Raw genomic sequence first — 17,357 nt, 5'->3', positions numbered from 1 at the left:
TCCCATAACTATTTGTCAATAATGCATATTTTGTATGTATGTTATATTAAGAATAAATGAAACAATATTGTCTCCTGATGGTGGTGTTTAGTTATATGTAGTAGTCCCTCCTACTGAGGAAGAATCTCAAACTAACCTGTTTTCTATCTAAAGGTACAATCTTCTATTTAGACAGCCTGAACCTGACACTGTTTGTTGGAGCTGGGGAAATATAATCACTTTCAAATTCAGGTTTTGAAAGTTGTGCTTTAACAATGATGGATTATCAAACTGTTTGTTTTACTAAACACCCCCAACACCAAAGTCCAGTATTGTTAAATATATAATCAGCATCATGCAGTTTAGGAATTTGTTTCCTTGTGCTGCAATATCACTTATGAAGACATTTTATATCAATTGTATATAATATTTTGATAACAAAACAAATAAGCGGGCATTACTGAAACCCCTTATTATTTGTTTGGACAGATGATTCAATCTGAATCACCAAAACTTGTTATATCAGGAGAGATGGAAGCAGCTACAGTAGTTTCTCTCACCATGGCAGTACTTTTAGGTAAGACTTTACGTTGCATTCTCAACAGACACAGACACACTGAGGTCAAACAGAGATGTTAATTGCAGAGTGGCGAGAGGTGCAAGAGAAGTGTTCAGCTTTAAGTTATTATTTTACCTTCATAGTTATTTTTCTTCTCCCTAGTGTGCAAATAAATGTTAGATCAACCTTTCTTGTATGTTCTTCTTTGGTAACACTGTACATTATCCCAGTCTGTTGTCCCCAAATGCTTCAAGATGGTCACAATTGTTCCTGTACCCAAGAATGCAAAGGTAACTGAACTAAATGATTATCGCCCTGTAGCACTCACTTCTGTCATCATAAAGTGCTTTGAGAGACTAGTCAAGGATCATATCACCTCCACCTTACCTGTCACTCTAGACCCACTTCAATTTGCTTACCACCCCAATAGGTCCACAGACAATGCAATCGCCATCACACTTCACACTGCCCTATCCCATCTGACAAGAGAAATACCTATGTAAGAATGCTGTTCATTGACTACAGCTCAGCATTCAACACCATTGTACCCTCCAAGCTCATCATTAAGCTTGAGGCCCTGGGTCTCAACCCCGCCCTGTGCAATTGGGTTCTGGACTTCCTGACGGGCCGCCCCAGGTGGTGAAGGTGGGAAACATCTCCACTTCGCTGACCTTTAACACTGGGGCCCCACAAGGGTGCGTGCTCAGCCCTCTCCTGTACTCCCTGTTCACCCATGACTGCGTGGCCGTGCACGCCTCCAACTCAATCAACACGTTTGCAGACGACACAACAGTAGTAGGCTTGATTACCAACAACGACAAGACAGCCTACACGGAGGAGGTGAGGGCTCTCAGTGTGTGGTGTAAGGAAAATAACTTCTCACTCAACGTCAACAAAACAAAGGAGATGATCGTGGACTTCAGGAAAAAGCAGAGGAAGCACCCCCCATCCACATCGACGGGACAGCAGTGGAGAAGGTGGAACGTTTTTTTAAGTTCCTCGGCGTACACATCACTCATGGCGCAAGATGGCTGGCTGGCTGCTACTGCCTGAACAGAGATGACATGATGACTTGGAATAAAATAAGTAATAAAATAAAAACATCTAATATACACAATTGAAATATTTTATTAAAGTAATGTGAATAAAGGTAGTTTAAAAAAAGAAGTGATATGCAGTAATGGGAAGTTACTACCATTGTGGTTGTATTAATGAAATAGTCATAATCATAATCATAATCAACCATAATGTGTGGTCCCGTGTGGCTCAGTTGGTAGAGCATGGTGTTTGCAACGCCAGGGTTGTGGGTTCGATTCCCACGGGGGGCCAGTATGGAGAAAAAATTAAAATAAAAAAATTTATGAAATGTATGCATTCACTACTGTAAGTCGCTCTGGATAAGAGTGTCTGCTAAATGACGTAAATGTAAAAACAAATAATATACACAGCCAAAATATTTTCTTTTAGTAATGTGAATAAATGATGGTTAGCCTAATAAGTGATAGTAATGGGCAGTCATTACCATCAATTTGTTTTATTCTGTGTTACAGCATTGAACCAATATTTATTTTATTTAACTAGGCAACATTCAGTTAAGAACAAATTCTTATTTACAATGACGGCCAATTGTGCGCCGCCCTATGGGACTCCCAATCACTGCCAGTTGTGATACAGCCTGGAATTGAACCAGGGTCTGTAGTGACGCCTCTAGCACTGAGAAGTAGTGCCTTAGTCTGCTGTGCCACTCGGGAGGCAAAAATATAATGCATTTATTGTTTACAAAAAAGTCAACCGAAATTGAAAAATCTGAACCAACCTCAAAAAGCACTAGTTGCTCAGCACTACCGCTCAGACCAATCCCAGACAGTTTTTCATCAGATTTATTTTCTTGCAAAAACTATATTTTGTATAATTTAATATGAATAGAAAATTAATACTGTAAAGTAACTAATTGTTACACAGAAATAATTTGATATTGAGAGAAACTGCTGCATTGGGCCTTTAATTTGTCAAAATACTTATGACTTCCAAAAGGGGGGGCTAAATACATTCAATCTCAATGCTGGAGTATAGAGACAAATTAAGATTTTAGCTTTACTGTCAAAATACATATGGAGGTAAGTGAACATGTGTGTATATAATACTGTATGATATGATCAACAATCAATCGGTCTAGGAAAAGACTAAACTTTTACAGCCAAAGTGTGACTGACTGGGGTTTAAACCCAGGTCACCTGTGCTCAACAAGATGTGAAGCCTGCTAAGCTAAATTAATGCATATTTTCTAGTTCTTCTCTATTTATGCACACATGCAAACATGCATAGGGCAAACAGTTACCAGCTTCTTTGTGTTAACATCAGGGGACTGACAGAGGATCATGTGAAGAAGAAATATATCTGTATTGTCTTCCTGTTGGCCCTGTCATGCCTCTGCTTCCTGTTCAGTAACATCAACATTCTGGAGGTAGGGTACAGCCATCTGCACTCAAAACAAGTTATAGGTCAAAACATGGTGTCAACATTCTACCAGCTCCAAAGCAGCATCCAACTAGCTTTCATCACAGAGGGACTTTCTCCTCTGCGTCGCAACCAGAGCCACTGTGGCCAGGGGCCCTCACCGGAGAAGGCTCTGGAGGAGCGTGACCTCCTGGAGTCTATCGCCTGGCCACAGCCTCAGCTCCACTCTGTGAATGTGTCCCTGAACCAGACCAGTGACCCTGCACACAGCCTTTTTGTGATCCTGTCAGCAGGAAGCAGAAGAAAGTGGCACATGGTGGACCAGTTGGAGGCTCTGGTCCATATACACGATTTCCAGGGGTGTCCCAAGAGCTATGGTGGAGACTTCATGCTGGCCTGGCTGCACTCCAAGTTGGAGACAGGAGTTGCAGGACAGGTGCTGGACCACAGGAATGGGACCTACTCTGCCATTTTCCCATTACTATAGCAGGGGTATGCACAGGTGGAGGTGACACTGGTCCATCCTAGTGACGCAGTTCATGTTCTAAGATGGTTACGAGAAGAACGGCCCGATCGGATTTTCTTTAAGAGTCTGTTCCGCTCTGGAAAACTGTCCCAAACAACTGTATGTAACCTGTGTCTGCTGATAAACCAGGATCCGTTGTGCAATTTCACAGACCCCCACACAGGGGAGCCCTGGTACTGCTACAAGCACAAGCTGCTGAGCTGTGACGCACAGATCAACCACGCTATTTGAGGAAACTGTGAAACATCTGCTCACCAACAAAGAGGCCTTGCTCTTCCAGAGGTTAGTGAGGGGTACACTCCATATATGAGTGAAAGTGTGTCTAATTGAATCACAGAATTTGTTTTCAATGTATCAGATTGCTTGCTTCTGTGGGTTTATTTAACATTCAAATATGATTCTCTCTCAATTCTCTCAGTGGTGTGAACATCAAAGTTCCCATTCCTCCTTCAGGGTCTGACAGTGTCATTGTGCTGCCTGAGAAAAAAAGGTAGGCGAGCTAGGAGATACCACAGTACAACTGTGTGTTTATCTTTTTAACACTAGCTAGCCAGCCTACTAACTGCTCTGCTCTACTTTGTGGCTGTATATGTCATCCCTGGAGAGTTTCTGGGTGTGCAGGACAGTATTCAAGCCAACTACTGCATCTACAGTAATGTAAGATGGGAAAGCCCTAGCACCTCTATTGCCTGTAAAGTGATGATGCTAGCTGGTACAAGATGCTTGCTTTCCTCTTTCAGACAAAGCAGACGTGGAGAGAAGCAGCATGAAGACAGAGTCTACCAAGATCACTCCTTCCAGGTATTACTTCCAAGGGTCATGGCGAACGCTGGGTGGTGGTGTGATGCGCCAGTTTAATGACTTGTCTGCCACTCAGTGTCTGAAGGGCAAAGTGGTGTACATGTACGGAGACTCTACTGTTAGACAGTGGTTCAAGTACCTCAACGCATCTTTCACTCTCTGATGCCTCAGGTGCTTTCTAACTCCCAACTCTCCCTTCCTCTTTGTGCCACAGGTGAAGGAGTTCAACCTTTGCAGTCCTAAGAAGTTGGTCGCCTTTCATGACAGTGGACAGCACCCACAACATCCTGCTGAAGTACCATTGTCACGGTCCTCCAATCCGCTTCAACACTGTCATCACCAGTGAGATGCGCTATGTAGCTAATGAGCTGGATGGCCTGACTGGTGGGTCAAATACTGTGGTGTTTATCGGCATATGGTCCCATTTCAGCACCTTCCCTGTGCAGGTCTACATTTGCCGACTACACCACATTCGGCGGGCGGTGGTGTGGCTTCTGGACCGGGCTTCGGGGACCCTGGTGGTGTTGTGCTCGGCCAACCTCCAGGCCCTGGACCCAAATGTGAGCCTGTACAATAGTGACTGGTTCTCAGTGCAGCTGTACAGGGTGCTCAGGGCAATGTTCACTACTATATTTTTCTATGAGAGAACATGACATGAATAATTGCACATTATTTAATCTTCTAGAGAAAGAGTCAATTAAATCAAATCTATATCAATATTTACTGTGAGTATGTGTAACGCCCTGGCCATAGAGAGGGGTTTTTGTTCTTTATTTTTGGTTAGGCCAGGGTGTTACATTGGTGGGTGTTCTATGTACATTTTTCTATGTTTTTGTATTTCTTTGTTTTGGGCCGTGTGTGGCTCCCAATCAGGCACAGCTGAAGTTCGTTGTTGCTGATTGGGAATCCCACATAAGTAGCCTATTTTTCCTTTGGGTTTTGTGGGTGATTGTTTCTGTTTAGAGTGTTTCCTAACAGGACTGTTTTGCTGTCGTGTTTTGTTCATTTTTGTAGTGTTCTCTTTGTTCGTATTAAATTTCAAGATGAACACTAACTCCGCTGCACCTTGGTCTACTCTCTCTTCCGACAGCCGTTACAGAATCACCCACCAAAAACGGACCAAGCAGCGGAGGAAGGAGAAGCACCAGGAGAGGGGTAATATGGACTCATGGACTTTGGAGGAGATGGAAAGGTGCGTTCAGGATTCCTGGAGATGGGAGGAATTGCTCGACGGAGGTGGACCGTGGGCTCAGGCTGGGGAGTATCGCCGCCTGCAGTGGGAGATCGAGGCGGCGATAGCTGAGAGGCGCTGGTATGAAGCGAGGGCACGCAACAGGCATGAGAGGCAGCCCCAACAAATTTTTGGGGGGGGCACACGGGGAGTGTGGCGGAACCAGGAAGGAATTCTGGGCCAACTCCCCATGCTTACGGCAGGCAGCGTGGTACTGGTAAGGCACCGTGTTATGCTGTGAAGCGCACGGTGTCTCCAGTGTGCGTGCATAGCCCGGTGCGCTATAGGCCAGCCACCCGCAAGTGCCATGCGAGTGCAGGTATCGAGCCAGGACGGATTGTGCCGGCTCAGTGCGTCTGGTCTCCAGTGCGCCTTTTCGGTCCAGGTTATCCTGCACCGGCACTGCGCCCTGTGTCTCCAGGGTGCTGGGAGGGTCCAGTTCGTCCAATGCCTGCGCTCCGCCCGTGTGGGCCAAAGTGGGCATTCAGCCTGGAGTGTGGGTAAATAGCCTAAGTAGCAGGACTCCAGTGCTCCCCCACAGCCCGGTTTATCCTGTGCCTCCTCCTCGGTCCAGGCCTCCAGTGGGTCTCCGCATCCTGGTCCGTCCTGTGCCTCCTCCTAGGACCAGGCCTCCAGTGGGTTTCCCCAGCCTGGTGAGTCCAGTGCCTGCGCCCAGAGCCAGGCCTCCTTCATGTCTCCCCAGCCTGGTGAACCCTGGTCCAGAGCTGCCCGCCAGTCTGGAGCCGCCAGAGCCGCCCACCAGGCCAGAGCCGCCAGTTTGGAGCCGCCAGAGCCACCCGCCAGTCCGGAGCCGCCGGAGCCGCCCGCCAGTCCGGAGCCGCCGGAGCCGCCCGCCTGTCCGGAGCCGCCGGAGCCGCCCGCCTGTCCGGAGCCGCCGGAGCCGCCGCCTGTCCGGAGCCGCCGGAGCCGCCCGCCTGTCCGGAGCCGCCGGAGCCGCCCGCCTGTCCGGAGCCGCCGGAGCCGCCCGCCTGTCCGGAGCAGCCGGAGCCGCCCGCCAGCGTGGTGAGTCCTTCTCAAACATATGACTATTTTACAGCTATTTAAAGACAAGACTCTCGTTAACCTCTCTAGGCTAGGCGGGACGAATTCGTCCCACCTACGTAACAGCCACTGCCAGCCTGTGGCGCGATTTTCAAAACCTTAAAAATCCTATTACTTCAATTTCTCAAACATATGACTATTTTACAGCCATTTAAAGATAAGACTCTCGTTAATCTAACCACACTGTCCGATTTCAAAAAGGCTTTACAACGAAAGCAAAACATTAGATTATGTCAGCAGAGTACCAAGCCAGAAATAATCAGACACCCATTTTTCAAGCCAGCATATAATGTCACCAAAACCCAGAAGACAGCTAAATGCAGCACTCACCTTTGATGATCTTCATCAGATGACAACCCTAGGACATTATGTTATACAATACATGCATGTTTTGTTCAATCAAGTTAATATTTATATCAAAAACCAGCTTTTACATTAGCATGTGACGTTCAGAACTAGCATACCCCCCGCAAACTTCCGGGGAATTCGCTAACATTTTAATTACTCACGATAAACGTTCACAAAAAGCATAACAATTATTTTAAGAATTATAGATACAGACCTCCTCTATGCACTCGATATGTCCGATTTTAAAATAGCTTTTTGGTGAAAGCACATTTTGCAATATTCTAAGTACATAGCCCAGGCATCACGGGCTCGCTATTTAGACACCCAGCAAGTTTAGCACTCACCATAATCATATTTACTATTATAAAAGTTTGATTACCTTTTGTTGTCTTCGTCAGAATGCACTCCCAGGACGTCTACTTCAATAACAAATGTTGGTTTGGTCCAAAATAATCCATCGTTATATCCGAATAGCGGCGTTTTGTTCGTGCGTTCCAGACACTATCCGAAATGGTAAAGAAGTGTCGCGCGCATGGCGCAATTCGTGACAATAAAATTCTAAATATTCCATTACCGTACTTCGAAGCATGTCAACCGCTGTTTAAAATCAATTTTTACGCCATTTTTCTCGTAGAAAAGCGATAATATTCCGACAGGGAATCTCCTTTTTGGCAAACAGAGGAAAAAATCACAAAGGCGGGGGCGGTCGGGTCACACGCATAAGCCCAGAGTCCATTGATCGGCCACTTGAGAAAGGCGATAATGTGTTTCAGCCTGGGGCTGGAATGACGACATTCTGTTTTTTCCCGGGCTCTGAGAGCCTATGGAAGATGTGGGAAGTGTCACGTTAGAGCAGAGATCCTTAGTAAAAGATAGAGATGGAAAAGAAGTTCAAGAAATGGTCAGACAGGCCACTTCCTGTAAAGGAATCTCTCAGGTTTTGACCTGCCATTTGAGTTCTGTTATACTCACAGACACCATTCAAACAGTTTTAGAAACTTTAGGGTGTTTTCTATCCATATGTAATAAGTATATGCATATTCTAGTTACTGGGTAGGAGTGGTAACCAGATTAAATCGGGTATGTTTTTTATCCAGCCGTGTCAATACTGCCCCCTAGCCCTAACAGGTTAATCTAACCACACTGTCCTATTTCAAAAAGGCTTTACAACGAAAGCAAAACATTAGATTATGTCAGCAGAGTACCCAGCCAGAAATAATCAGACACCCATTTTTCAAGCTAGCATATAATGTCACATAAACCCAAACCACAGCTAAATGCAGCACTAACCTTTGATGATCTTCATCAGATGACACTCCTAGGACATTATGTTATACAATACATGCATGTTTCGTTCAATCAAGTTCATATTTATATCAAAAAACAGCTTTTTGAATTAGCATGTGACGTTCAGAACTAGCATTCCCACCAAACACTTCCGGTGAATTTACTAAATTACTCACGATAAACGTTCACAAAAAAATATATATATTTTAAGAATTATAGATACAGAACTCCTTTATGCAATCGCGGTGTCCGATTTTAAAATAGCTTTTCGGTGAAAGCACATTTTTCAATATTCTGAGTAGATAGCTCGCCATCACGTGCTACCTATTTTGACACCCACCAAGTTTGGTACTCACCAATCTCAGATTTACTATAAGAAAAATTGTATTACCTTTGCTGTTCTTCGTCAGAATGCACTCCCAGGACTTCTACTTCAACAACAAATGTTGTTTTGGTTCAAAATAATCCATAGTTATATCCAAATAGCGGCGTTTTGTTCGTGCGTTCAAGACACTATCCGAAGGGTAACGAAGGGTGACGCGCGGACGCGTATCATGACAAAAAATGACAAAATATTCCATTACCGTACTTCGAAGCATGTCAAACGCTGTTTAAAATCAATTTTTATGCCATTTTTCTCATAAATAGCGATAATATTCCGACCGGGAGTCGTTGTTTTAGTTCAAAGACTGATCATCTAAAATGAACTCTTCACGTGCATGCGCACATCCGTCTCATTGTTCTCAGATCCACCACTTACCAAATGCGCTACTGTTTTTCAGCCATGGGCTGCAAAGTCATCATTCAATGTTCTGGCGCCTTCTGAGAGCCTATGGGAGCCTTAGGAAGTGTCACGTTACAGCAGAGATCCTTTGTTTTGGATAGAGATGACAAAGAAGTCCGAGAAATGGTCAGACAGGGTACTTCCTGTACAGAATCTTCTCAGGTTTTGGCCTGCCATTTGAGTTCTGTTATACTCACAGACACCATTCAAACAGTTTTAGAAACTTTGGAGTGTTTTCTATCCAAAGCTACTAATTATATGCATATTCTAGTTTCTGGGCAGGAGTAATAACCAGATTAAATCGGGTACGTTTTTTATCCGGACGTGAAAACACTGCCCCCTATCCATAACAAGTTAAAAAATGCTCAGAGGCAACATCCTGAGAAAGTATGGCCTGGTCAAAGCCGCAAACAGAGAATTTGGATTTTCAGCAAAAGCAGTGAGGGCAAATGAAAACAGGCCAACAAGTCTTCAAAACTCCAGGAAAAAGCAGTGTAACATAATTAGCACAGCCACAGAAGAGAATATCACTAGATTCAATGAATGTGATGTCAACAGTAGAGCAACAACAGGGAAAAAGGACACACTAATGAGGAACAAGGGAAAAAAGCTACGCGCTTCTTGAATGGCAAAATTCAGAACCTTTATCAGAATTTGAAGAAGGAATATTCAGAGATTAAAATTTCCTACTATGAATTCTGCAAAATAACAGTCCAGGATAGGGACACATGCCTCTGCAAAACCCACGCCAATTTCCAGTTCATGGCGGACAAACTACAGTATCACAAAGTGATCAGCTGCAGGAACAATGAGAACCTTATTGCGTCTTTGTGCTGTGAGAACCTGAAGAAAGAGTGCATGAGCACTCTGAATATTTCCTCTTAAAATTCTAATAAAGGTTCTGAATTGTGCCATTCAAGAAGTGCTTCTGCTTTTTTTCTTGTCCCTCGTTAGTGTGTCCTTCTCCCCCTGTTGCTTTACTTTTGACATCACGTCCATAGAATCCAGTATCATGACGTTGGCCTGTGGGTAACGTATATTACCCCTCCATAAATACCTTTCTCCCTTCCCCTCTCTTTCTGACCCTACTGAAGGACTGTTGAATAGCCTTTGTTAAATATAGAGAGTCTGAGAACATCAAACAAATGGGGAAAAGGAACCATATTTTGGTAATAAAACCAGTTGGAAATATGCTTTGGAACTTAATGAGTATGGATGTCAGTTCGGTTGTCATCTGAGACATTATGACTGATGACAGGACGACATAAACTGTACCTGGGAAAGTATACACCCTCTAGTTATCAGAGTCACATGGAATTGTTATGCAATTGAAATGTTTGATATTGAAATTGTTTGTTAGGAGATTAAATGTAATTTTAGCTTCCAATTGAGAGAATTGGGTTTTCATAAGGAAAGTGCCCTGCTTGATCAGTGTCCCGCCCCGGTGAAGAGACATCGGTTATAAACGATGAAACACACCCTCCTCCCCTCGCCACTATATAAGACAATGACACAATGTAACTGAGTTCCACTACGTGAGGTCTGCAGCCTCTGCGTTACAAGGACAGACATGTCAAGTACAGAACTAAGCCAACCTCGGCGTGAGCTTTGGTTGTGAATGGTATGAACTTTGAACTTATTCACTACAGAAGTGATACTTCCTAGCCGTTGAGTTAGCAGCGGCTGCTGTAGACGTGGGCTAGGAAAGGACGGATGACGGATCCAGTCTAACACAAACGAAGATACCACAACGTATCCAATTTACCACCAGAGACATTCTTCCGAGGACAGGAAGATCTCTCTTGGCCAACCCGGCCTACTATCTACGACCAATCTACCGAAGCACAGCTCAGAGTAAATATTTATTGCATTTTCCTTTTCCAAATGGGCGGTAATTTAGAATGCATAAGATTCTGTATTTACGATAGCATAGCTGTTTCTTTGTTCCTCGGTCTTCCCGCTCTTTCATTCAAGCCCAACCCCCTTTCTTTGTGTAACAAGCTGCCATGTCGGCTCCGTCCGCCAGGGACGTTTTCTGTATGACATAATTTGTATTCTGTGTACATGTAATTCTGTGTGATTAGTTAGGTATTTAGTAAATAAATAATTAAACCCAATTTTGTATTGCTGATTCAACTTGTTAGCCAGGGTTCGTGAAGATAACCAAGAATTTACAACTTTCATTATGAGACTGAAATAAGGTGAGGATTAAGATGACGGCTATCGATGTAAAATATTACTAAGTCTTTTAAGAGTTTATTCGGAAGATAACGGCTCTATAAACGTTCTTCCGTGGTGCCCCGACTTTCTAGTTAATTACATTTACATGATTAGCTTAATCAGGTAATATTAATTACAGAGAAAGGATTTAATAGAATAGCATGTCATATCACTTAATCCGACATAGCCAAAGACACAACATTTTGGAGCTCCCATGCAAGGAATCTAAAATAGGATGACGCTTTCATTTTGATTCAGCCTATATAAAATTGAAAAGCAGATTAAATAATATACCAAGTTTATTATATACATTATGGGAATTGTAGAAAGGAATTGTTGGTGGTGTGTGCTGGAGATTCCCCGTCTCCGTGTTGTTCTCTGACGTAGTCAGTGGGTAGCGTAAGCTATACATTTCTGTATTTGGGCTGATAAAGCTATCTGAGAAATAGTGTGTTTGGCCAAACGCAGGGCTATTTCTGCCTCGCGCGTTTCAGACGCGTGTTGGCTCGGTCATTATTGACTTCTCAAGCGAGGACAAAGATCCAGCCAATTGAAATTTAGTAGAGATTAGCTTGACCAGCGATAAGTATCTCTCTGTCTCTCTCGTGTTTACACGCGAGTAGACCACGGCGCAGTTTGTTGTTTGCCGCGAGTTCCGGTTAAAACATCGTCAAAATAACGCCAAAAAGGGTTTGAACATAGTACGTTATGATTAAAACCTTTCCGTTGCCAAGGGAATCCTATGTTATACCTGAAATATGCAAAATGTAGGATTAGCTTGCTCGAGATGCTAAGCTAACAAAAGGGAAAACAGCCATTTTGTTTTGTGCCATATGGTAAGTCCTCCGCCTTGCGGAAGGGAAGTCCCGCCCTGGGTACTTCCGCTTGATTTCAGTGTGTGCCAGCAGGGGCCTCTGAAGAGTCACCAGTACTTTCCTTCAAGAAGAATTAGTCAGGTGACACTCAAGTCGTTACTCATGATATCCAGACCGATATCGATGTCTTATTCAATTGAACTAATAAGTGAAATTGCCAAATTTACATTCTCAAGTGGATCTTTTAAATAATATCCAAATTGATGAGTTTTCTAAATGAGACATTGTAATCTTTTTTCCACATTAACGTGGAAAAGATGAATAAACCTCTCAGGTTAATTAAAGTTTAAATCCCAAATAGCCTATACAGGTTTGATTTATCATTAAAATTGATCAATCAGTAAAAAAATGTTTTGCAAAACCCATTCAGTAATCCAGTACTGACAGAAGTCCCGCCCCAGCGGGAATCCCATGTGGCTTCGGCCCAAGGAAGAAGTGTACCATAGTGGGACTTTGTTATCCTTAAGCCATTTTGCCACAACATTGGAAGTATGCTTGGGGTCATTGTCCATTTAGAAGACCGATTTGTGACCAAGCTTTAAGTTCCTGACTGATGTCTTGAGATGTTGCTTCAATATATCCATATAATTTCCCTCCCTCCTGATGCCATCTATTTTGTGAAGTGCACCAGTCCCTCCTGCAGGAAAGCACCCCCACACCATGAAGCTGCCACCCCCATGCTTCACGATTGGGATGGTGTTCTTCGGCTTGCAAGCCTCCCCCTTTTTCCTCCTAACATAACGATGGTCATTACGGCCAAATAGTTATATTTTTGCTTCATCAGACCAGAGGACATTTCTCCAAAAAGTATGATCTTTGTCCCCATGTACAGTTGCAAACCGTAGTCTGGCTTTTTTATGGAGATTTTGGAGCAGTAGCTTCTTCTTTGCTGAGCGGCATTTCAGGTTATGTCAATGTAGGACTCGTTTTACTGTGGATATAGATAGTTTTGTACCCGTTTCCTCCAGCATCTTCACAAGGTCCTTTGCTGTTGTTCTGGGATTGATTTGCACTTTTCGCACCAAAGTACGTTCATCCCTAGGAGACAGAACCCGTCTCCTTCCTGAGCGGTATGACGGCTGCGTGGTCCCATGGTGTTTATACTTGCGTACTGTTGTTTGTACAGATGAACGTGGTACCTTCAGGCATTTGGAAATTGCTCCCAAGGATGAACCAGACTTGTGGAGGTCTACAGTTTTTTTTCTGAGGTCTTGGCTGATTTCTTTTTATTTTCTTATGATGTCAATCAGAGGCACTGAGTTTGAAGGTAGGCCTTGAAATACATCCACAGGTACACCTTCAATTGACTCAAATGATGTCAATTAGCCTATCAGAAGCTTCTAATGCCATGACATTATTTGCTAGAATTTTCCAAGCTGATTAAGGCACAGTCAACTTAGTGTATGTAAACGTCTGATCCACTGGAATTGTGAAACAGGGAATTATAAGTGAAATAATCTGTCTGTAAACAATTTTTGGAAAAATGACTTGTGTCATGCACAAAGTAGATGTCCTACCTGACTTGCCAAAACTCTAGTTTAACAAGACATTTATGGAGTGGTTGAAAAACAAGTTTTAAACTTCTTAGAGACCCCTTAACCTCTTAGGGCTAGGGGGCAGTATTTACACCGCCGGATAAAAAACATACCCGATTTAATCTGGTTACTACTCCTACCCAGTAACTAGAATATGCATATACTTATTAGATATGGATAGAAAACACCCTAAAGTTTCTAAAACTGTTTGAATGGTGTCTGTGAGTATAACAGAACTCATATGGCAGGTAAAAACCTGAGAGATTCCTTTACAGGAAGTGGCCTGTCTGACCATTTATTGGCTTTCTTTGACATCTCTTTCCAAAACAAAGGATCTCTGCGGTAACGTGACACTTCCCACGGCTCCCATAGGCTCTCAGAGCCCGGGAAAAAGATGAATGTCGTCATTCCAGCCCCAGGCTGAAACACATTATCGCCTTTGTCAAGTGGCCGATCAGGGGACAGTGGGCTTAGGCGCGTGCACTGGTCGCCCCCGTCTTTCTTTTTTTCCCTCTATTTACCGAAACGCAGATTCCCGGTCGGAATATTATCGCTTTTTTACGAGATAAATTGCATAAAAATTGATTTTAAACAGCGGTTGACATGCTTCGAAGTACGGTAATGGAATATTTAGACATTTTTTTGTCACGAAATGCGCCATGCTCGTAACCCTGATTTACCATTTCGGATAGTGTCTAGAACGCACGAACAAAACGCCGCTGTTTGGATATAACGATGGATTATTTGGGACCAAACCAACATTTGTTATTGAAGTAGAAGTCCTGGGAGTGCATTCTGACGAAGAACAGCAAAGGTAATAACATTTTTTTTATAGTAAATCTGATTTTGCTGAAGGCTAAACTTGCTGGGTGTCTAAATAGCTAGCCCGTGATGGCTGGGCTATGTACTTAGAATATTGCAAAGTGTGCTTTCACCAAAAAGCTATTTTAAAATCGGACATATCGAGTGCATAGAGGAGTTCTGTATCTATAATTCTTAAAATAATTGTTATGCTTTTTGTGAACGTTTATCGTGAGTAATTTAGTAAATTGTTAGTAAATTCCCCGGAAGTTTGCGGGGGGTATGCTAGTTCTGAACGTCACATGCTAATGTAAAAAGCTGATTTTTGATATAAATATGAACTTGATTGAACAAAACATGCATGTATTGTATAACATAATGTTCTAGGGTTGTCATCTGATGAAGATCATCAAAGGTTAGTGCTGCATTTAGCTGTGGTTTGGGTTTATGTGACATTATATGCTAGCTTGAAAAATGGGTGTCTGATTATTTCTGTCTGGGTACTCTGCTGACATAATCTAATGTTTTGCTTTCGTTGTAAAGCCTTTTTGAAATCGGACAGTGTGGTTAGATAAAGGAGAGTCTTGTCTTTAAAATTGTGTAAAATAGTTATATGTTTGAGAAATTGAAGTAATAGCATTTTTAAGGTATTTGAATATCGCGCCACGGGATTAGACTGGCTGTTGCGTAGGTGGGACGATTTGGTGCCACCTACCCTAGAGAGGTTAACACTCAGATCCCGTTAACGGGATTGATTTTGACAACAGCCAGTGAAAAAATCAGAGCGCCAAATTCAAAACAACAAAAATGTCATAATTCAGATTTCTCACACATAATAGCATTATACATCATTTTAAAGATAAGATTCTCCTTAATCTAACCACATTGTCCGATTTCAAAAAGGCTTTACAGCGAAAGCAAAACATTAGATTATGTTAGGATACCACCTAAACAAGAAAAGCCACACAACCATTTTCCCAGCAAGGAGAGACGTCACAATAACCAGAAGTACAGCTAAAATTAAGCACTAACCTTTGATGATCTTCATCAGATGGCACTCATAGGACTTCATGTTACACAATACATGTATGTTTTGCTCGATAAAGTTCATATTTATATCCAAAAATCCCATTTTACATTGGCGCGTAATGTTCAGAAATGTTTACCCTCCAAACCTTCCGGTGAATGAGCACAATGAGCACACATATTACAGAAATACTCATCATAAACTTTGATCAATATACAAGTATTAGGCACAGAATTATAGATAAACTTCTCCTAAATGTAACCGCTTTGTCAGATTTAAAAAAAGGTTTGAAAGCACAATTTGCAATAATCTGAGTACAGCCCAGAAGACAACAACAACCAGCAAACAGAAACCCGCCATCTTGGAGTCAATAAAACTAAGAAATTACATTAGAAATATTCACTTACCTTTGATTATCTTCATCAGAATGCACTCCCAGGAATCTCAACTCCACAATAAATGTTCGATAAAGATTATCTTTATGTCCAAATATATCCATTTTGTTCGCGCGTTAGGTTCACTATCCAAATCCACAACGCGCGTGCTTACTTAGTCCAGACGAAAAGTCAAAAAAGTTTTACTACAGTTTGTAGAAACATGTCAAACGATGTATAGAATCAATCTTTCGGTTGTTTTTAACATATGTCTTCAATAAAATTCCAACCGGACCTATCCGTTCTCTTTAGGAATGAATATGAACGCAGCTCGCTCCCAAGTCTCTGCACATGACTGAACCCATGCCTTATAATGGGACACGTACTTCCTTGGGCTGTTATTCCCTTCAAATTCACCATCAAACAAGGTTCTAAAGACTGTTGACATCTAGTGGAAGCTTTAGGAAGTGCAAAATAAACCCTAAGTCACGGTATACTGTAAAGGCAATCACTTGAAAAGACTACAACCTCAGATTTCCCTCTTCCTGGTTGGATTTTTCTCAGGTTTTTGCCTGCCATATGAGTTCTGTTATACTCACAGACATCATTCAAACAGGTTTAGAAACTTCAGAGTGTTTTCTATCCAAATCTATATCCTACCTCCTGGGCACGAGTAGCAGGCAGTTTCATTTGGGTACGTTTTTCATCCAGCCGTGAAAATACTGCCCCCTATCCCTAAGAGGTTTTAATGACTCCAATCTAAGTGTATGTAAACTTCCGACTTCAACTGTATGTATAATTTACATTGATTGTGCCCGAAGGTGCAGAATCACCCACCTATACAATATTGGCAATATGCCTAGTAATCCTAATTGTACATAATGCACCTGACATGTACGTTCTGGGTTTTTACTTGTCACATCAGACTGTTATGATTGTTACTCTCTGAATGTAAAACAATAAGACCTGTACATCATTAATTAACTGAGAACGGTTTGTCTTCTCAACTTCAGAGAACTTAAAAAAACTCCCATTTCCTACCATAGCTGGGTTATCTTTGAGTAGAGTGCCATTTTGTCCTTGTGACATTGTGTGTTCATTTTAATAAAACACTAAATTTAACAGTTGGATCCCATACATCTACCCTGTAACTAATCTAAACAATGTAAAAAATGGCCGGTAGTGTGTTTTAAATTATATATAAGTTGTGGGGGGAGAGGAAACTGATAGGCAACCTTAGTTGCTAGGCGGGATGGGAAGAGGGTGAAATCATGGTTTCCGGGAGGTGGATGGTTGGATGGTAACATGTTGTCTGGGGGGGTTGGAGGCCCACCTTTTTTGTTTATTTTCCTTTATATACTAAATGGATTATTACTAAGTTTAGTAAATTTGGTCACAAATCTTTGGTCTTTGACAATCCCAATTTTGGCACGTCTCACATCATGTTTGTCCAACTTCTAAGAAGATTTTAACCCACTTAACCCCAACATT

The 17,357-nt window shown here is 42.4% G+C and overlaps 1 pseudogene; it reads left to right on the top strand.

Moving 5' to 3' along the window:
• The first annotated feature begins 2,923 nt into the window (after window positions 1-2,923).
• On the top strand, window positions 2,924-4,989 carry LOC145850434 (NXPE family member 3 pseudogene; annotated as a pseudogene).
• The last annotated feature ends 12,368 nt before the right edge of the window (window positions 4,990-17,357 follow it).

The sequence above is a fragment of the Salmo salar genome, chromosome 02, assembly GCF_965601325.2.
Source record: "Salmo salar chromosome 02, fSalSal1, whole genome shotgun sequence".
NCBI lineage: Eukaryota > Metazoa > Chordata > Actinopteri > Salmoniformes > Salmonidae > Salmo > Salmo salar.
The sequence above is the reverse complement of the archived record's forward strand: the minus strand, read 5'-3'. Positions and strand labels throughout refer to the sequence as shown.